Source organism: Pseudorasbora parva, chromosome 22 (genome assembly GCF_024679245.1).
Source record: "Pseudorasbora parva isolate DD20220531a chromosome 22, ASM2467924v1, whole genome shotgun sequence".
Classification (NCBI taxonomy): domain Eukaryota; kingdom Metazoa; phylum Chordata; class Actinopteri; order Cypriniformes; family Gobionidae; genus Pseudorasbora; species Pseudorasbora parva.
This window is the reverse complement of record NC_090193.1, coordinates 4,617,082-4,633,327: the sequence shown is the minus strand read 5'-3', so window position 1 is coordinate 4,633,327 and position 16,246 is coordinate 4,617,082. Positions and strand designations below refer to the sequence as shown.

The 16,246-nt window shown below is 40.6% G+C and overlaps 43 non-coding genes across 43 annotated transcripts; all 43 read right to left on the bottom strand.

Annotated features, from left to right (window-relative positions):
- Nucleotides 1-57: 57 nt before the first annotated feature.
- trnac-gca (transfer RNA cysteine (anticodon GCA)) lies at nt 58-129 on the bottom strand. The gene has a single exon. It is a non-coding gene; the product is annotated as a tRNA-Cys (tRNA).
- Nucleotides 130-467: 338 nt separating this feature from the next.
- trnac-gca (transfer RNA cysteine (anticodon GCA)) lies at nt 468-539 on the bottom strand. Its single transcript has one exon. It is a non-coding gene; the product is annotated as a tRNA-Cys (tRNA).
- A 115-nt stretch (nt 540-654) lies between these two features.
- On the bottom strand, nt 655-726 carry trnac-gca (transfer RNA cysteine (anticodon GCA)). The gene has a single exon. It is a non-coding gene; the product is annotated as a tRNA-Cys (tRNA).
- A 100-nt stretch (nt 727-826) lies between these two features.
- Nucleotides 827-898, bottom strand: trnac-gca (transfer RNA cysteine (anticodon GCA)). Its single transcript has one exon. It is a non-coding gene; the product is annotated as a tRNA-Cys (tRNA).
- A 306-nt stretch (nt 899-1,204) lies between these two features.
- On the bottom strand, nt 1,205-1,276 carry trnac-gca (transfer RNA cysteine (anticodon GCA)). Its single transcript has one exon. It is a non-coding gene; the product is annotated as a tRNA-Cys (tRNA).
- A 512-nt stretch (nt 1,277-1,788) lies between these two features.
- trnac-gca (transfer RNA cysteine (anticodon GCA)) lies at nt 1,789-1,860 on the bottom strand. The gene has a single exon. It is a non-coding gene; the product is annotated as a tRNA-Cys (tRNA).
- A 36-nt stretch (nt 1,861-1,896) lies between these two features.
- trnac-gca (transfer RNA cysteine (anticodon GCA)) lies at nt 1,897-1,968 on the bottom strand. The gene has a single exon. It is a non-coding gene; the product is annotated as a tRNA-Cys (tRNA).
- Nucleotides 1,969-2,302: 334 nt separating this feature from the next.
- Nucleotides 2,303-2,374, bottom strand: trnac-gca (transfer RNA cysteine (anticodon GCA)). The gene has a single exon. It is a non-coding gene; the product is annotated as a tRNA-Cys (tRNA).
- A 138-nt stretch (nt 2,375-2,512) lies between these two features.
- Nucleotides 2,513-2,584, bottom strand: trnac-gca (transfer RNA cysteine (anticodon GCA)). The gene has a single exon. It is a non-coding gene; the product is annotated as a tRNA-Cys (tRNA).
- A 1,009-nt stretch (nt 2,585-3,593) lies between these two features.
- trnac-gca (transfer RNA cysteine (anticodon GCA)) lies at nt 3,594-3,665 on the bottom strand. Its single transcript has one exon. It is a non-coding gene; the product is annotated as a tRNA-Cys (tRNA).
- Nucleotides 3,666-4,457: 792 nt separating this feature from the next.
- Nucleotides 4,458-4,529, bottom strand: trnac-gca (transfer RNA cysteine (anticodon GCA)). Its single transcript has one exon. It is a non-coding gene; the product is annotated as a tRNA-Cys (tRNA).
- Nucleotides 4,530-4,660: 131 nt separating this feature from the next.
- On the bottom strand, nt 4,661-4,732 carry trnac-gca (transfer RNA cysteine (anticodon GCA)). The gene has a single exon. It is a non-coding gene; the product is annotated as a tRNA-Cys (tRNA).
- Nucleotides 4,733-4,866: 134 nt separating this feature from the next.
- Nucleotides 4,867-4,938, bottom strand: trnac-gca (transfer RNA cysteine (anticodon GCA)). Its single transcript has one exon. It is a non-coding gene; the product is annotated as a tRNA-Cys (tRNA).
- Nucleotides 4,939-5,256: 318 nt separating this feature from the next.
- trnac-gca (transfer RNA cysteine (anticodon GCA)) lies at nt 5,257-5,328 on the bottom strand. The gene has a single exon. It is a non-coding gene; the product is annotated as a tRNA-Cys (tRNA).
- A 1,009-nt stretch (nt 5,329-6,337) lies between these two features.
- On the bottom strand, nt 6,338-6,409 carry trnac-gca (transfer RNA cysteine (anticodon GCA)). The gene has a single exon. It is a non-coding gene; the product is annotated as a tRNA-Cys (tRNA).
- A 242-nt stretch (nt 6,410-6,651) lies between these two features.
- Nucleotides 6,652-6,723, bottom strand: trnac-gca (transfer RNA cysteine (anticodon GCA)). Its single transcript has one exon. It is a non-coding gene; the product is annotated as a tRNA-Cys (tRNA).
- Nucleotides 6,724-6,823: 100 nt separating this feature from the next.
- trnac-gca (transfer RNA cysteine (anticodon GCA)) lies at nt 6,824-6,895 on the bottom strand. Its single transcript has one exon. It is a non-coding gene; the product is annotated as a tRNA-Cys (tRNA).
- Nucleotides 6,896-7,202: 307 nt separating this feature from the next.
- trnac-gca (transfer RNA cysteine (anticodon GCA)) lies at nt 7,203-7,274 on the bottom strand. The gene has a single exon. It is a non-coding gene; the product is annotated as a tRNA-Cys (tRNA).
- A 135-nt stretch (nt 7,275-7,409) lies between these two features.
- trnac-gca (transfer RNA cysteine (anticodon GCA)) lies at nt 7,410-7,481 on the bottom strand. The gene has a single exon. It is a non-coding gene; the product is annotated as a tRNA-Cys (tRNA).
- A 306-nt stretch (nt 7,482-7,787) lies between these two features.
- On the bottom strand, nt 7,788-7,859 carry trnac-gca (transfer RNA cysteine (anticodon GCA)). The gene has a single exon. It is a non-coding gene; the product is annotated as a tRNA-Cys (tRNA).
- A 414-nt stretch (nt 7,860-8,273) lies between these two features.
- On the bottom strand, nt 8,274-8,345 carry trnac-gca (transfer RNA cysteine (anticodon GCA)). Its single transcript has one exon. It is a non-coding gene; the product is annotated as a tRNA-Cys (tRNA).
- Nucleotides 8,346-8,652: 307 nt separating this feature from the next.
- trnac-gca (transfer RNA cysteine (anticodon GCA)) lies at nt 8,653-8,724 on the bottom strand. The gene has a single exon. It is a non-coding gene; the product is annotated as a tRNA-Cys (tRNA).
- A 134-nt stretch (nt 8,725-8,858) lies between these two features.
- Nucleotides 8,859-8,930, bottom strand: trnac-gca (transfer RNA cysteine (anticodon GCA)). The gene has a single exon. It is a non-coding gene; the product is annotated as a tRNA-Cys (tRNA).
- A 616-nt stretch (nt 8,931-9,546) lies between these two features.
- On the bottom strand, nt 9,547-9,618 carry trnac-gca (transfer RNA cysteine (anticodon GCA)). Its single transcript has one exon. It is a non-coding gene; the product is annotated as a tRNA-Cys (tRNA).
- A 134-nt stretch (nt 9,619-9,752) lies between these two features.
- Nucleotides 9,753-9,824, bottom strand: trnac-gca (transfer RNA cysteine (anticodon GCA)). Its single transcript has one exon. It is a non-coding gene; the product is annotated as a tRNA-Cys (tRNA).
- A 510-nt stretch (nt 9,825-10,334) lies between these two features.
- Nucleotides 10,335-10,406, bottom strand: trnac-gca (transfer RNA cysteine (anticodon GCA)). The gene has a single exon. It is a non-coding gene; the product is annotated as a tRNA-Cys (tRNA).
- A 134-nt stretch (nt 10,407-10,540) lies between these two features.
- Nucleotides 10,541-10,612, bottom strand: trnac-gca (transfer RNA cysteine (anticodon GCA)). The gene has a single exon. It is a non-coding gene; the product is annotated as a tRNA-Cys (tRNA).
- Nucleotides 10,613-10,929: 317 nt separating this feature from the next.
- trnac-gca (transfer RNA cysteine (anticodon GCA)) lies at nt 10,930-11,001 on the bottom strand. Its single transcript has one exon. It is a non-coding gene; the product is annotated as a tRNA-Cys (tRNA).
- A 241-nt stretch (nt 11,002-11,242) lies between these two features.
- trnac-gca (transfer RNA cysteine (anticodon GCA)) lies at nt 11,243-11,314 on the bottom strand. Its single transcript has one exon. It is a non-coding gene; the product is annotated as a tRNA-Cys (tRNA).
- A 100-nt stretch (nt 11,315-11,414) lies between these two features.
- On the bottom strand, nt 11,415-11,486 carry trnac-gca (transfer RNA cysteine (anticodon GCA)). Its single transcript has one exon. It is a non-coding gene; the product is annotated as a tRNA-Cys (tRNA).
- Nucleotides 11,487-11,792: 306 nt separating this feature from the next.
- Nucleotides 11,793-11,864, bottom strand: trnac-gca (transfer RNA cysteine (anticodon GCA)). Its single transcript has one exon. It is a non-coding gene; the product is annotated as a tRNA-Cys (tRNA).
- Nucleotides 11,865-12,000: 136 nt separating this feature from the next.
- trnac-gca (transfer RNA cysteine (anticodon GCA)) lies at nt 12,001-12,072 on the bottom strand. Its single transcript has one exon. It is a non-coding gene; the product is annotated as a tRNA-Cys (tRNA).
- A 100-nt stretch (nt 12,073-12,172) lies between these two features.
- On the bottom strand, nt 12,173-12,244 carry trnac-gca (transfer RNA cysteine (anticodon GCA)). Its single transcript has one exon. It is a non-coding gene; the product is annotated as a tRNA-Cys (tRNA).
- A 307-nt stretch (nt 12,245-12,551) lies between these two features.
- Nucleotides 12,552-12,623, bottom strand: trnac-gca (transfer RNA cysteine (anticodon GCA)). Its single transcript has one exon. It is a non-coding gene; the product is annotated as a tRNA-Cys (tRNA).
- Nucleotides 12,624-12,758: 135 nt separating this feature from the next.
- Nucleotides 12,759-12,830, bottom strand: trnac-gca (transfer RNA cysteine (anticodon GCA)). Its single transcript has one exon. It is a non-coding gene; the product is annotated as a tRNA-Cys (tRNA).
- A 306-nt stretch (nt 12,831-13,136) lies between these two features.
- On the bottom strand, nt 13,137-13,208 carry trnac-gca (transfer RNA cysteine (anticodon GCA)). The gene has a single exon. It is a non-coding gene; the product is annotated as a tRNA-Cys (tRNA).
- Nucleotides 13,209-13,622: 414 nt separating this feature from the next.
- Nucleotides 13,623-13,694, bottom strand: trnac-gca (transfer RNA cysteine (anticodon GCA)). The gene has a single exon. It is a non-coding gene; the product is annotated as a tRNA-Cys (tRNA).
- A 307-nt stretch (nt 13,695-14,001) lies between these two features.
- trnac-gca (transfer RNA cysteine (anticodon GCA)) lies at nt 14,002-14,073 on the bottom strand. Its single transcript has one exon. It is a non-coding gene; the product is annotated as a tRNA-Cys (tRNA).
- A 134-nt stretch (nt 14,074-14,207) lies between these two features.
- On the bottom strand, nt 14,208-14,279 carry trnac-gca (transfer RNA cysteine (anticodon GCA)). Its single transcript has one exon. It is a non-coding gene; the product is annotated as a tRNA-Cys (tRNA).
- A 131-nt stretch (nt 14,280-14,410) lies between these two features.
- Nucleotides 14,411-14,482, bottom strand: trnac-gca (transfer RNA cysteine (anticodon GCA)). Its single transcript has one exon. It is a non-coding gene; the product is annotated as a tRNA-Cys (tRNA).
- A 413-nt stretch (nt 14,483-14,895) lies between these two features.
- Nucleotides 14,896-14,967, bottom strand: trnac-gca (transfer RNA cysteine (anticodon GCA)). The gene has a single exon. It is a non-coding gene; the product is annotated as a tRNA-Cys (tRNA).
- A 134-nt stretch (nt 14,968-15,101) lies between these two features.
- trnac-gca (transfer RNA cysteine (anticodon GCA)) lies at nt 15,102-15,173 on the bottom strand. Its single transcript has one exon. It is a non-coding gene; the product is annotated as a tRNA-Cys (tRNA).
- A 510-nt stretch (nt 15,174-15,683) lies between these two features.
- On the bottom strand, nt 15,684-15,755 carry trnac-gca (transfer RNA cysteine (anticodon GCA)). Its single transcript has one exon. It is a non-coding gene; the product is annotated as a tRNA-Cys (tRNA).
- Nucleotides 15,756-16,246: the final 491 nt, after the last annotated feature.

Genomic DNA, 16,246 nt, shown 5'->3' with positions numbered 1-16,246 from the left:
GCTTGTCTGAAAGTAGGCTGGTATAAATGAACCACAGAACAGATTTGTTCAAGCTGAAGGGGGCATCCGGATTTGAACCGGAGACCTCTTGATCTGCAGTCAAATGCTCTACCACTGAGCTATACCCCCTTTCTGGAAAACCATTTAAATAAATTTAAAAAAAAACCTTTGTTTTAAACAAGCCTGACATATCGCAAGCACAATTAAGATATGTCTGGCTTGTCTGAAAGTAGGCTAGTATAAAAGTACCAGAGAACATGTCAAAGGGGGCATCCGGATTTGAATCGGAGACCTCTTGATCTGCAGTCAAATGCTCTACCACTGAGCTATACCCCCTTCCTTTTAAACTATTTAAATAAATTATAAAATCTTTGTTTTAAACAAGCCTGACATATAGAAAGCACAAATGACATATGTCTGGTTTGTCTGAAAGTAGGCTAGTATAAAAGCAGCAGAGAACATGTCAAAGGGGGCATCCGGATTTGAACCGGAGACCTCTTGATCTGCAGTCAAATGCTCTACCACTGAGCTATACCCCCTTTCTGGAAAGCCACTTACATAAATAATTAAATAAATCTTTGAATGAAACACAATTTAGATATGTCTGGCTTGTCTGAAAGTAGGCTAGTATGAAAGTACCAGAGAACATGTCAAAGGGGGCATCCGGATTTGAGCCGGAGACCTCTTGATCTGCAGTCAAATGCTCTACCACTGAGCTATACCCCCTTTCTGAAAAACCATATCTCGAAACACAATTTAGATATTTCTGTCTTGTCGAAAAGTAGGCTAGTATAAATGCACCACAGAACAGATTAGGTCAGGCTGAAGGGGGCATCCGGATTTGAACCGGAGACCTCTTGATCTGCAGTCAAATGCTCTACCACTGAGCTATACCCCCTTTCTTGAAAACCATTTAAATACATTTAAAAAAAATCTTTGTTTTAAACAAGCCTAACATATCGCAAGCACAATGGAGATATGTCTGGCTTGTCTGAAAGTAGGCTAGTATAAAAGTACCAGAGAACATGTCAAAGGGGGCATCCAGATTTGAACCGGAGACCTCTTGATCTGCAGTCAAATGCTCTGCCACTGAGCTATACCCCATTTCTGGACAATCCTATCTCGAAAGACAAGTGAGATATGTCTGGCTTGTCTGAAAGTAGGCTGGTATAAATGAACCACAGAACAGATTTGTTCAAGCTGAAGGGGGCATCCGGATTTGAACCGGAGACCTCTTGATCTGCAGTCAAATGCTCTACCACTGAGCTATACCCCCTTTCTGGAAAACCATTTAGATAAATTAAAAAAAAACCTTTGTTTTAAACAAGCCTGACATATCGAAAGCACAATTAAGATATGTCTGGCTTGTCTGAAAGTAGGCTAGTATAAAAGTACCAGAGAACATGTCAAAGGGGGCATCCGGCTTTGAACAGGAGACCTCTTGATCTGCAGTCAAATGCTCTACCACTGAGCTATACCCCCTTTCTGGAAAACCATATCTCGAAACACAATTTAGATATTTCTGTCTTGTCGAAAAGTAGGCTAGTATAAATGCACCACAGAACAGATTAGGTCAGGCTAAAGGGGGCATCCCGATTTGAACCGGAGACCTCTTGATCTGCAGTCAAATGCTCTACAACTGAGCTATACCCCCTTTCTTGAAAACCATTTAAATACATTTAAAAAAAATCTTTGTTTTAAACAAGCCTAACATATCGCAAGCACAATGGAGATATGTCTGGCTTGTCTGAAAGTAGGCTAGTATAAAAGTACCAGAGAACATGTCAAAGGGGGCATCCGGATTTGAACCAGAGACCTCTTGATCTGCAGTCAAATGCTCTACCACTGAGCTATACCCCCTTTCTTTTAGTATAAAAGTACCAGAGAACATTTCAAAGGGGGCATCCGGATTTGAACCGGAGACCTCTTGATCTGCAGTCAAATGCTCTACCACTGAGCTATACCCCCTTCCTTTTAAACTATTTAAATAAATTATAAAATCTTTGTTTTAAACAAGCCTGACATATAGCAAGCACAAATGACATATGTCTGGCTTGTCTGAAAGTAGGCTAGTATAAAAGTACCAGAGAACATGTCAAAGGGGGCATCCGGATTTGAATCGGAGACCTCTTGATCTGCAGTCAAATGCTCTACCACTGAGCTATACCCCCTTCCTTTTAAACTATTTAAATAAATTATAAAATCTTTGTTTTAAACAAGCCTGACATATAGCAAGCACAAATGACATATGTCTGGTTTGTCTGAAAGTAGGCTAGTATAAAAGCAGCAGAGAACATGTCAAAGGGGGCATCCGGATTTGAACCGGAGACCTCTTGATCTGCAGTCAAATGCTCTACCACTGAGCTATACCCCCTTTCTTGAAAACCATTTAAATAAATAAATAAATAAAAAATCTTTGTTTTAAACAAGCCTGACATATAGAAAGCACAAGTGACATATGTCTGGTTTGTCTGAAAGTAGGCTAGTATAAAAGTACCAGAGAACATGTCAAAGGGGGCATCCGGATTTGAACCGGGGACCTCTTGATTTGCAGTCAAATGCTTTACCACTGAGCTATACCCCCTTTCTTGAAAACTAGTTAAATAAATTAAAAAAATCTTTGTTATCAACAAGCCTGACATATAGCAAGCACAAATGACATATGTCTGGTTTGTTTGAAAGTAGGCTAGAATAAAAGTACCAGAGAACATGTCAAAGGGGGCATCCGGATTTGAACCGGAGCCCTCTTGATCTGCAGGCAAATGCTCTACCCCTGAGCTATACCCCCTTTCTGGAAAGCCACTTACATAAATAATTAAATAAATCTTTGAATGAAACACAATTTAGATATGTATGGCTTGTCTGAAAGTAGGCTAGTATAAAAGTACCAGAGAACATGTCAAAGGGGGCATCCGGATTTGAACGGAGACCTCTTGATCTGCAGTCAAATGCTCTACCACTGAGCTATACCCCCTTTCTTTTAGTATAAAAGTACCAGAGAACATGTCAAAGGGGGCATCCGGATTTGAACCGGAGACCTCTTGATCTGCAGTCAAATGCTCTACCAGTGAGCTATACCCCCTTTCTTGAAAACCATTTAAATAAATTAAAAAAAATCTTTGTTTTAAACAAGCCTGACATATCGCAAGCACAATAGAGATATGTCTGTTTTGTCTGAAAGTAGGCTAGTATGAAAGTACCAGAGAACATGTCAAAGGGGGCATCCGGCTTTGAACAGGAGACCTCTTGATCTGCAGTCAAATGCTCTACCACTGAGCTATACCCCCTTTCTGGAAAACCATATCTCGAAACACAATTTAGATATTTCTGTCTTGTCGAAAAGTAGGCTAGTATAAATGCACCACAGAACAGATTAGGTCAGGCTAAAGGGGGCATCCGGATTTGAACCGGAGACCTCTTGATCTGCAGTCAAATGCTCTACAACTGAGCTATACCCCCTTTCTTGAAAACCATTTAAATACATTTAAAAAAAATCTTTGTTTTAAACAAGCCTAACATATCGCAAGCACAATGGAGATATGTCTGGCTTGTCTGAAAGTAGGCTAGTATAAAAGTACCAGAGAACATGTCAAAGGGGGCATCCGGATTTGAACCAGAGACCTCTTGATCTGCAGTCAAATGCTCTACCACTGAGCTATACCCCCTTCCTTTTAGTATAAAAGTACCAGAGAACATTTCAAAGGGGGCATCCGGATTTGAACCGGAGACCTCTTGATCTGCAGTCAAATGCTCTACCACTCAGCTATACCCCCTTTCTTGAAAACCATTTAAATAAATAAAAAAAAAATCTTTGTTTTAAACAAGCCTGACATATCGCAAGCACAATGGAGATATGCCTGGCTTGTCTGAAAGTAGGCTAGTATGAAAGTACCAGAGAACATGTCAAAGGGGGCATCCGGATTTGAGCCGGAGATCTCTTGATCTGCAGTCAAATGCTCTACCACTGAGCTATACCCCCTTTCTGAAAAACCATATCTCGAAACACAATTTAGATATTTCTGTCTTGTCGAAAAGTAGGCTAGTATAAATGCACCACAGAACAGATTAGGTCAGGCTGAAGGGGGCATCCGGATTTGAACCGAGACCTCTTGATCTGCAGTCAAATGCTCTACCACTGAGCTATACCCCCTTTCTTGAAAACCATTTAAATACATTTAAAAAAAAAACTTTGTTTTAAACAAGCCTAACATATCGCAAGCACAATGGAGATATGTCTGGCTTGTCTGAAAGTAGGCTAGTATAAAAGTACCAGAGAACATGTCAAAGGGGGCATCCAGATTTGAACCGGAGACCTCTTGATCTGCAGTCAAATGCTCTGCCACTGAGCTATACCCCATTTCTGGACAATCCTATTTCGAAAGACAAGTGAGATATGTCTGGCTTGTCTGAAAGTAGGCTGGTATAAATGAACCACAGAACAGATTTGTTCAAGCTGAAGGGGGCATCCGGATTTGAACCGGAGACCTATTGATCTGCAGTCAAATGCTCTACCACTGAGCTATACCCCCTTCCTTTTAAACTATTTAAATAAATTATAAAATCTTTGTTTTAAACAAGCCTGACATATAGCAAGCACAAATGACATATGTCTGGTTTGTCTGAAAGTAGGCTAGTATAAAAGCAGCAGAGAACATGTCAAAGGGGGCATCCGGATTTGAACCGGAGACCTCTTGATCTGCAGTCAAATGCTCTACCACTGAGCTATACCCCCTTTCTTGAAAACCATTTAAATAAATAAATAAAAAATCTTTGTTTTAAACAAGCCTGACATATCGCAAGCACAAGTGAGATATGTCTGGCTTGTCTGAATGTAGGCTAGTACAAAAGTACCAGAAAACATGGCAAAGGGGGCATCCGGATTTGAACCGGAGACCTCTTGAGCTGCAGTCAAATGCTCTACCCCTGAGCTATACCCCCTTTCTGGAAAGCCACTTACATAAATAATTAAATAAATCTTTGAATGAAACACAATTTAGATATGTATGGCTTGTCTGAAAGTAGGCTAGTATAAAAGTACCAGAGAACATGTCAAAGGGGGCATCCGGATTTGAACGGAGACCTCTTGATCTGCAGTCAAATGCTCTACCACTGAGCTATACCCCCTTTCTTGAAATCTATTTAAATAAATTTAAAAAATATTTGTTTTGAACAAGCCTGACATATAGAAAGCACAAGTGACATATGTCTGGTTTGTCTGAAAGTAGGCTAGTATAAAAGTACCAGAGAACATGTCAAAGGGGGCATCCGGATTTGAACCGGGGACCTCTTGATTTGCAGTCAAATGCTTTACCACTGAGCTATACCCCCTTTCTTGAAAACTTGTTAAATAAATTAAAAAAATCTTTGTTATCAACAAGCCTGACATATAGCAAGCACAAATGACATATGTCTGGTTTGTTTGAAAGTAGGCTAGAATAAAAGTACCAGAGAACATGTCAAAGGGGGCATCTGGATTTGAACCGGAGCCCTCTTGATCTGCAGGCAAATGCTCTACCCCTGAGCTATACCCCCTTTCTGGAAAGCCACTTACATAAATAATTAAATAAATCTTTGAATGAAACACAATTTAGATATGTATGGCTTGTCTGAAAGTAGGCTAGTATAAAAGTACCAGAGAACATGTCAAAGGGGGCATCCGGATTTGAACGGAGACCTCTTGATCTGCAGTCAAATGCTCTACCACTGAGCTATACCCCCTTTCTTTTAGTATAAAAGTACCAGAGAACATGTCAAAGGGGGCATCCGGATTTGAACCGGAGACCTCTTGATCTGCAGTCAAATGCTCTACCAGTGAGCTATACCCCCTTTCTTGAAAACCATTTAAATAAATTAAAAAAAATCTTTGTTTTAAACAAGCCTGACATATCGCAAGCACAACAGAGATATGTCTGTTTTGTCTGAAAGTAGGCTAGTATGAAAGTACCAGAGAACATGTCAAAGGCGGCATCCGGATTTGAGCCGGAGACCTCTTGATCTGCAGTCAAATGCTCTACCACTGAGCTATACCCCCTTTCTGGAAAACCATATCTCGAAACACAATTTAGATATTTCTGTCTTGTCGAAAAGTAGGCTAGTATAAATGCACCACAGAACAGATTAGGTCAGGCTAAAGGGGGCATCCGGATTTGAACCGGAGACCTCTTGATCTGCAGTCAAATGCTCTACAACTGAGCTATACCCCCTTTCTTGAAAACCATTTAAATACATTTAAAAAAAATCTTTGTTTTAAACAAGCCTAACATATCGCAAGCACAATGGAGATATGTCTGGCTTGTCTGAAAGTAGGCTAGTATAAAAGTACCAGAGAACATGTCAAAGGGGGCATCCGGATTTGAACCAGAGACCTCTTGATCTGCAGTCAAATGCTCTACCACTGAGCTATACCCCCTTTCTTTTAGTATAAAAGTACCAGAGAACATTTCAAAGGGGGCATCCGGATTTGAACCGGAGACCTCTTGATCTGCAGTCAAATGCTCTACCAGTGAGCTATACCCCCTTTCTTGAAAACCATTTAAATAAATAAAAAAAAAATCTTTGTTTTAAACAAGCCTGACATATCGCAAGCACAATGGAGATATGTCTGGCTTGACTGAAAGTAGGCTAGTATGAAAGTACCAGAGAACATGTCAAAGGGGGCATCCGGATTTGAGCCGGAGACCTCTTGATCTGCAGTCAAATGCTCTACCACTGAGCTATACCCCCTTTCTGAAAAGCCATATCTCGAAACACAATTTAGATATTTCTGTCTTGTCGAAAAGTAGGCTAGTATAAATGCACCACAGAACAGATTAGGTCAGGCTGAAGGGGGCATCCGGATTTGAACCGGAGACCTCTTGATCTGCAGTCAAATGCTCTACCACTGAGCTATACCCCCTTTCTTGAAAACCATTTAAATACATTTAAAAAAAAATCTTTGTTTTAAACAAGCCTAACATATCGCAAGCACAATGGAGATATGTCTGGCTTGTCTGAAAGTAGGCTAGTATAAAAGTACCAGAGAACATGTCAAAGGGGGCATCCAGATTTGAACCGGAGACCTCTTGATCTGCAGTCAAATGCTCTGCCACTGAGCTATACCCCATTTCTGGACAATCCTATCTCGAAAGACAAGTGAGATATGTCTGGCTTGTCTGAAAGTAGGCTGGTATAAATGAACCACAGAACAGATTTGTTCAAGCTGAAGGGGGCATCCGGATTTGAACCGGAGACCTCTTGATCTGCAGTCAAATGCTCTACCACTGAGCTATACCCCCTTTCTGGAAAACCATTTAGATAAATTAAAAAAAAACCCTTTGTTTTAAACAAGCCTGACATATGGCAAGCACAATTAAGATATGTCTGGCTTGTCTGAAAGTAGGCTAGTATAAAAGTACCAGAGAACATGTCAAAGGGGGCATCCGGATTTGAACCGGAGACCTCTTGATCTGCAGTCAAATGCTCTACCACTGAGCTATACCCCCTTTCTGGAAAACCATATCTCGAAACACAATTTAGATATTTCTGTCTTGTCGAAAAGTAGGCTAGTATAAATGCACCACAGAACAGATTAGGTCAGGCTAAAGGGGGCATCCGGATTTGAACCGGAGACCTCTTGATCTGCAGTCAAATGCTCTACAACTGAGCTATACCCCCTTTCTTGAAAACCATTTAAATACATTTAAAAAAAATCTTTGTTTTAAACAAGCCTAACATATCGCAAGCACAATGGAGATATGTCTGGCTTGTCTGAAAGTAGGCTAGTATAAAAGTACCAGAGAACATGTCAAAGGGGGCATCCGGATTTGAACCAGAGACCTCTTGATCTGCAGTCAAATGCTCTACCACTGAGCTATACCCCCTTTCTTTTAGTATAAAAGTACCAGAGAACATTTCAAAGGGGGCATCCGGATTTGAACCGGAGACCTCTTGATCTGCAGTCAAATGCTCTACCAGTGAGCTATACCCCCTTTCTTGAAAACCATTTAAATAAATAAAAAAAAAATCTTTGTTTTAAACAAGCCTGACATATCGCAAGCACAATGGAGATATGTCTGGCTTGTCTGAAAGTAGGCTAGTATGAAAGTACCAGAGAACATGTCAAAGGGGGCATCCGGATTTGAGCCGGAGATCTCTTGATCTGCAGTCAAATGCTCTACCACTGAGCTATACCCCCTTTCTGAAAAACCATATCTCGAAACACAATTTAGATATTTCTGTCTTGTCGAAAAGTAGGCTAGTATAAATGCACCACAGAACAGATTAGGTCAGGCTGAAGGGGGCATCCGGATTTGAACCGGAGACCTCTTGATCTGCAGTCAAATGCTCTACCACTGAGCTATACCCCCTTTCTTGAAAACCATTTAAATACATTTAAAAAAAAATCTTTGTTTTAAACAAGCCTAACATATCGCAAGCACAATGGAGATATGTCTGGCTTGTCTGAAAGTAGGCTAGTATAAAAGTACCAGAGAACATGTCAAAGGGGGCATCCAGATTTGAACCGGAGACCTCTTGATCTGCAGTCAAATGCTCTGCCACTGAACTATACCCCATTTCTGGACAATCCTATCTAGAAAGACAAGTGAGATATGTCTGGCTTGTCTGAAAGTAGACTGGTATAAATGAACCACAGAACAGATTTGTTCAAGCTGAAGGGGGCATCCGGATTTGAACCGGAGACCTCTTGACCTGCAGTCAAATGCTCTACCACTGAGCTATACCCCCTTTCTGGAAAACCATTTAGATAAATTAAAAAAAAACCTTTGTTTTAAACAAGCCTGACATATCGCAAGCACAATTAAGATATGTCTGGCTTGTCTGAAAGTAGGCTAGTATAAAAGTACCAGAGAACATGTCAAAGGGGGCATCCGGATTTGAACCGGAGACCTCTTGATCTGCAGTCAAATGCTCTACCACTGAGCTATACCCCCTTCCTTTTAAACTATTTAAATAAATTATAAAATCTTTGTTTTAAACAAGCCTGACATATAGCAAGCAGAAATGACATATGTCTGGTTTGTCTGAAAGTAGGTTAGTATAAAAGCAGCAGAGAACATGTCAAAGAGGGCATCCGGATTTGAACTGGAGACCTCTTGATCTGCAGTCAAATGCTCTACCACTGAGCTATACCCCCTTTCTTTTAGTATAAAAGTACCAGAGAACATTTCAAAGGGGGCATCCGGATTTGAACCGGAGACCTCTTGATCTGCAGTCAAATGCTCTACCAGTGAGCTATACCCCCTTTCTTGAAAACCATTTAAATAAATAAAAAAAAATCTTTGTTTTAAACAAGCCTGACATATCGCAAGCACAATGGAGATATGTCTGGCTTGTCTGAAAGTAGGCTAGTATGAAAGTACCAGAGAACATGTCAAAGGGGGCATCTGGATTTGAGCCCGAGACCTCTTGATCTGCAGTCAAATGCTCTAGCACTGAGCTATACCCCCTTTCTGAAAAAACATATCTCGAAACACAATTTAGATATTTCTGTCTTGTCGAAAAGTAGGCTAGTATAAATGCACCACAGAACAGATTAGGTCAGGCTAAAGGGGGCATCCGGATTTGAACCGGAGACCTCTTGATCTGCAGTCAAATGCTCTACCACTGAGCTATACCCCCTTTCTTGAAAACCATTTAAATACATTTAAAAAAAATATTTGTTTTAAACAAGCCTACCATATCGCAAGCACAATGGAGATATGTCTGGCTTGTCTGAAAGTAGGCAAGTATAAAACTACCAGAGAACATGTCAAAGGGGGTATCCGGATTTGAACCAGAGACCTCTTGATCTGCAGTCAAATGCTCTACCACTGAGCTATACCCCCTTTCTGGAAAATCCTATCTCGAAAGACAAGTGAGATATGTCTGGCTTGTCTGAAAGTAGGCTGGTATAAATGAACCACAGAACAGATTTGTTCAAGCTGAAGGGGGCATCCGGATTTGAACCGGAGACCTCTTGATCTGCAGTGAAATGCTCTACCACTGAGCTATACCCCCTTTCTGGAAAACCATTTAAATAAATTTAAAAAAAAACCTTTGTTTTAAACAAGCCTGACATATCGCAAGCACAATTAAGATATGTCTGGCTTGTCTGAAAGTAGGCTAGTATAAAAGTACCAGAGAACATGTCAAAGGGGGCATCCGGATTTGAATCGGAGACCTCTTGATCTGCAGTCAAATGCTCTACCACTGAGCTATACCCCCTTCCTTTTAAACTATTTAAATAAATTATAAAATCTTTGTTTTAAACAAGCCTGACATATAGCAAGCACAAATGACATATGTCTGGTTTGTCTGAAAGTAGGCTAGTATAAAAGCAGCAGAGAACATGTCAAAGGGGGCATCCGGATTTGAACCGGAGACCTCTTGATCTGCAGTCAAATGCTCTACCACTGAGCTATACCCCCTTTCTTGAAAACCATTTAAATAAATAAATAAAAAATCTTTGTTTTAAACAAGCCTGACATATCGCAAGCGCAAGTGAGATATGTCTGGCTTGTCTGAATGTAGGCTAGTACAAAAGTACCAGAAAACATGGCAAAGGGGGCATCCGGATTTGAACCGGAGACCTCTTGATCTGCAGTCAAATGCTCTACCCCTGAGCTATACCCCCTTTCTGGAAAGCCACTTACATAAATAATTAAATAAATCTTTGAATGAAACACAATTTAGATATGTATGGCTTGTCTGAAAGTAGGCTAGTATAAAAGTACCAGAGAACATGTCAAAGGGGGCATCCGGATTTGAACGGAGACCTCTTGATCTGCAGGCAAATGCTCTACCACTGAGCTATACCCCTTTCTTGAAATCTATTTAAATAAATTTACAAAATATTTGTTTTGAACAAGCCTGACATATAGAAAGCACAAGTGACATATGTCTGGTTTGTCTGAAAGTAGGCTAGTATAAAAGTACCAGAGAACATGTCAAAGGGGGCATCCGGATTTGAACCGGGGACCTCTTGATCTGCAGTCAAATGCTCTACCACTGAGCTATACCCCCTTTCTTTTAGTATAAAAGTACCAGAGAACATTTCAAAGGGGGCATCTGGATTTGAACCGGAGACCTCTTGATCTGCAGTCAAATGCTCTACCAGTGAGCTATACCCCCTTTCTTGAAAACCATTTAAATAAATAAAAAAAAATCTTTGTTTTAAACAAGCCTGACATATCGCAAGCACAATGGAGATATGTCTGGCTTGTCTGAAAGTAGGCTAGTATGAAAGTACAAGAGAACATGTCAAAGGGGGCATCCGGATTTGAGCCGGAGACCTCTTGATCTGCAGTCAAATGCTCTACCACTGAGCTATACCCCCTTTCTGAAAAACCATATCTCGAAACACAATTTAGATATTTCTGTCTTGTCGAAAAGTAGGCTAGTATAAATGCACCACAGAACAGATTAGGTCAGGCTAAAGGGGGCATCCGGATTTGAACCGGAGACCTCTTGATCTGCAGTCAAATGCTCTACCACTGAGCTATACCCCCTTTCTTGAAAACCATTTAAATACATTTAAAAAAAATCTTTGTTTTAAACAAGCCTAACATATCGCAAGCACAATGGAGATATGTCTGGCTTGTCTGAAAGTAGGCAAGTATAAAAGTACCAGAGAACATGTCAAAGGGGGCATCCGGATTTGAACCGGAGACCTCTTGATCTGCAGTCAAATGCTCTACCACTGAGATATACCCCCTTTCTGTAAAATCCTATCTCGAAAGACAAGTGAGATATGTCTGGCTTGTCTGAAAGTAGGCTGGTATAAATGAACCACAGAACAGATTTGTTCAAGCTGAAGGGGGCATCCGGATTTGAACCAGAGACCTCTTGATCTGCAGTCAAATGCTCTTCCACTGAGCTATACCCCCTTTCTGGAAAACCATTTAAATAAATTAAAAAAAAAAAACTTTGTTTTAAACAAGCCTGACATATCGCAAGCACAATTAAGATATGTCTGGCTTGTCTGAAAGTAGGCTAGTATAAAAGTACCAGAGAACATGTCAAAGGGGGCATCCGGATTTGAACCGGAGACCTCTTGATCTGCAGTCAAATGCTCTACCACTGAGCTATACCCCCTTTCTGAAAAGCCATATCTCGAAACACAATTTAGATATTTCTGTCTTGTCGAAAAGTAGGCTAGTATAAATGCACCACAGAACAGATTAGGTCAGGCTGAAGGGGGCATCCGGATTTGAACCGGAGACCTCTTGATCTGCAGTCAAATGCTCTACCACTGAGCTATACCCCCTTTCTTGAAAACCATTTAAATACATTTAAAAAAAAATCTTTGTTTTAAACAAGCCTAACATATCGCAAGCACAATGGAGATATGTCTGGCTTGTCTGAAAGTAGGCTAGTATAAAAGTACCAGAGAACATGTCAAAGGGGGCATCCAGATTTGAACCGGAGACCTCTTGATCTGCAGTCAAATGCTCTGCCACTGAGCTATACCCCATTTCTGGACAATCCTATCTCGAAAGACAAGTGAGATATGTCTGGCTTGTCTGAAAGTAGGCTGGTATAAATGAACCACAGAACAGATTTGTTCAAGCTGAAGGGGGCATCCGGATTTGAACCGGAGACCTCTTGATCTGCAGTCAAATGCTCTACCACTGAGCTATACCCCCTTTCTGGAAAACCATTTAGATAAATTAAAAAAAAACCCTTTGTTTTAAACAAGCCTGACATATGGCAAGCACAATTAAGATATGTCTGGCTTGTCTGAAAGTAGGCTAGTATAAAAGTACCAGAGAACATGTCAAAGGGGGCATCCGGATTTGAACCGGAGACCTCTTGATCTGCAGTCAAATGCTCTACCACTGAGCTATACCCCCTTTCTGGAAAACCATATCTCGAAACACAATTTAGATATTTCTGTCTTGTCGAAAAGTAGGCTAGTATAAATGCACCACAGAACAGATTAGGTCAGGCTAAAGGGGGCATCCGGATTTGAACCGGAGACCTCTTGATCTGCAGTCAAATGCTCTACAACTGAGCTATACCCCCTTTCTTGAAAACCATTTAAATACATTTAAAAAAAATCTTTGTTTTAAACAAGCCTAACATATCGCAAGCACAATGGAGATATGTCTGGCTTGTCTGAAAGTAGGCTAGTATAAAAGTACCAGAGAACATGTCAAAGGGGGCATCCGGATTTGAACCAGAGACCTCTTGATCTGCAGTCAAATGCTCTACCACTGAGCTATACCCCCTTTCTTTTAGTATAAAAGTACCAGAGAACATTTCAAAGGGGGCATCCGGATTTGAACCGGAGACCTCTTGATCTGCAGTCAAATGCTCTACCAGTGAGCTATACCCCCTTTCTTGAAAACCATTTAAATAAATAAAAAAAAAATCTTTGTTTTAAACAAGCCTGACATATCGCAAGCACAATGGAGATATGTCTGGCTTGTCTGAAAGTAGGCTAGTATGAAAGTACCAGAGAACATGTCAAAGGGGGCATCCGGATTTGAGCCGGAGATCTCTTGATCTGCAGTCAAATGCTCTACCACTGAGCTATACCCCCTTTCTGAAAAACCATATCTCGAAACACAATTTAGATATTTCTGTCTTGTCGAAAAGTAGGCTAGTATAAATGCACCACAGAACAGATTAGGTCAGGCTGAAGGGGGCATCCGGATTTGAACCGGAGACCTCTTGATCTGCAGTCAAATGCTCTACCACTGAGCTATACCCCCTTTCTTGAAAACCATTTAAATACATTTAAAAAAAAATCTTTGTTTTAAACAAGCCTAACATATCGCAAGCACAATGGAGATATGTCTGGCTTGTCTGAAAGTAGGCTAGTATAAAAGTACCAGAGAACATGTCAAAGGGGGCATCCAGATTTGAACCGGAGACCTCTTGATCTGCAGTCAAATGCTCTGCCACTGAGCTATACCCCATTTCTGGACAATCCTATCTAGAAAGACAAGTGAGATATGTCTGGCTTGTCTGAAAGTAGACTGGTATAAATGAACCACAGAACAGATTTGTTCAAGCTGAAGGGGGCATCCGGATTTGAACCGGAGACCTCTTGACCTGCAGTCAAATGCTCTACCACTGAGCTATACCCCCTTTCTGGAAAACCATTTAGATAAATTAAAAAAAAACCTTTGTTTTAAACAAGCCTGACATATCGCAAGCACAATTAAGATATGTCTGGCTTGTCTGAAAGTAGGCTAGTATAAAAGTACCAGAGAACATGTCAAAGGGGGCATCCGGATTTGAACCGGAGACCTCTTGATCTGCAGTCAAATGCTCTACCACTGAGCTATACCCCCTTCCTTTTAAACTATTTAAATAAATTATAAAATCTTTGTTTTAAACAAGCCTGACATATAGCAAGCAGAAATGACATATGTCTGGTTTGTCTGAAAGTAGGTTAGTATAAAAGCAGCAGAGAACATGTCAAAGAGGGCATCCGGATTTGAACCGGAGACCTCTTGATCTGCAGTCAAATGCTCTACCACTGAGCTATACCCCCTTTCTTTTAGTATAAAAGTACCAGAGAACATTTCAAAGGGGGCATCCGGATTTGAACCGGAGACCTCTTGATCTGCAGTCAAATGCTCTACCAGTGAGCTATACCCCCTTTCTTGAAAACCATTTAAATAAATAAAAAAAAATCTTTGTTTTAAACAAGCCTGACATATCGCAAGCACAATGGAGATATGTCTGGCTTGTCTGAAAGTAGGCTAGTATGAAAGTACCAGAGAACATGTCAAAGGGGGCATCTGGATTTGAGCCCGAGACCTCTTGATCTGCAGTCAAATGCTCTAGCACTGAGCTATACCCCCTTTCTGAAAAAACATATCTCGAAACACAATTTAGATATTTCTGTCTTGTCGAAAAGTAGGCTAGTATAAATGCACCACAGAACAGATTAGGTCAGGCTAAAGGGGGCATCCGGATTTGAACCGGAGACCTCTTGATCTGCAGTCAAATGCTCTACCACTGAGCTATACCCCCTTTCTTGAAAACCATTTAAATACATTTAAAAAAAATATTTGTTTTAAACAAGCCTACCATATCGCAAGCACAATGGAGATATGTCTGGCTTGTCTGAAAGTAGGCAAGTATAAAACTACCAGAGAACATGTCAAAGGGGGTATCCGGATTTGAACCAGAGACCTCTTGATCTGCAGTCAAATGCTCTACCACTGAGCTATACCCCCTTTCTGGAAAATCCTATCTCGAAAGACAAGTGAGATATGTCTGGCTTGTCTGAAAGTAGGCTGGTATAAATGAACCACAGAACAGATTTGTTCAAGCTGAAGGGGGCATCCGGATTTGAACCGGAGACCTCTTGATCTGCAGTGAAATGCTCTACCACTGAGCTATACCCCCTTTCTGGAAAACCATTTAAATAAATTTAAAAAAAAACCTTTGTTTTAAACAAGCCTGACATATCGCAAGCACAATTAAGATATGTCTGGCTTGTCTGAAAGTAGGCTAGTATAAAAGTACCAGAGAACATGTCAAAGGGGGCATCCGGATTTGAATCGGAGACCTCTTGATCTGCAGTCAAATGCTCTACCACTGAGCTATACCCCCTTCCTTTTAAACTATTTAAATAAATTATAAAATCTTTGTTTTAAACAAGCCTGACATATAGCAAGCACAAATGACATATGTCTGGTTTGTCTGAAAGTAGGCTAGTATAAAAGCAGCAGAGAACATGTCAAAGGGGGCATCCGGATTTGAACCGGAGACCTCTTGATCTGCAGTCAAATGCTCTACCACTGAGCTATACCCCCTTTCTTGAAAACCATTTAAATAAATAAATAAAAAATCTTTGTTTTAAACAAGCCTGACATATCGCAAGCACAAGTGAGATATGTCTGGCTTGTCTGAATGTAGGCTAGTACAAAAGTACCAGAAAACATGGCAAAGGGGGCATCCGGATTTGAACCGCAGACCTCTTGATCTGCAGTCAAATGCTCTACCCCTGAGCTATACCCCCTTTCTGGAAAGCCACTTACATAAATAATTAAATAAATCTTTGAATGAAACACAATTTAGATATGTATGGCTTGTCTGAAAGTAGGCTAGTATAAAAGTACCAGAGAACATGTCAAAGGGGGCATCCGGATTTGAACGGAGACCTCTTGATCTGCAGGCAAATGCTCTACCACTGAGCTATACCCCTTTCTTGAAATCTATTTAAATAAATTTACAAAATATTTGTTTTGAACAAGCCTGACATATAGAAAGCACAAGTGACATATGTCTGGTTTGTCTGAAAGTA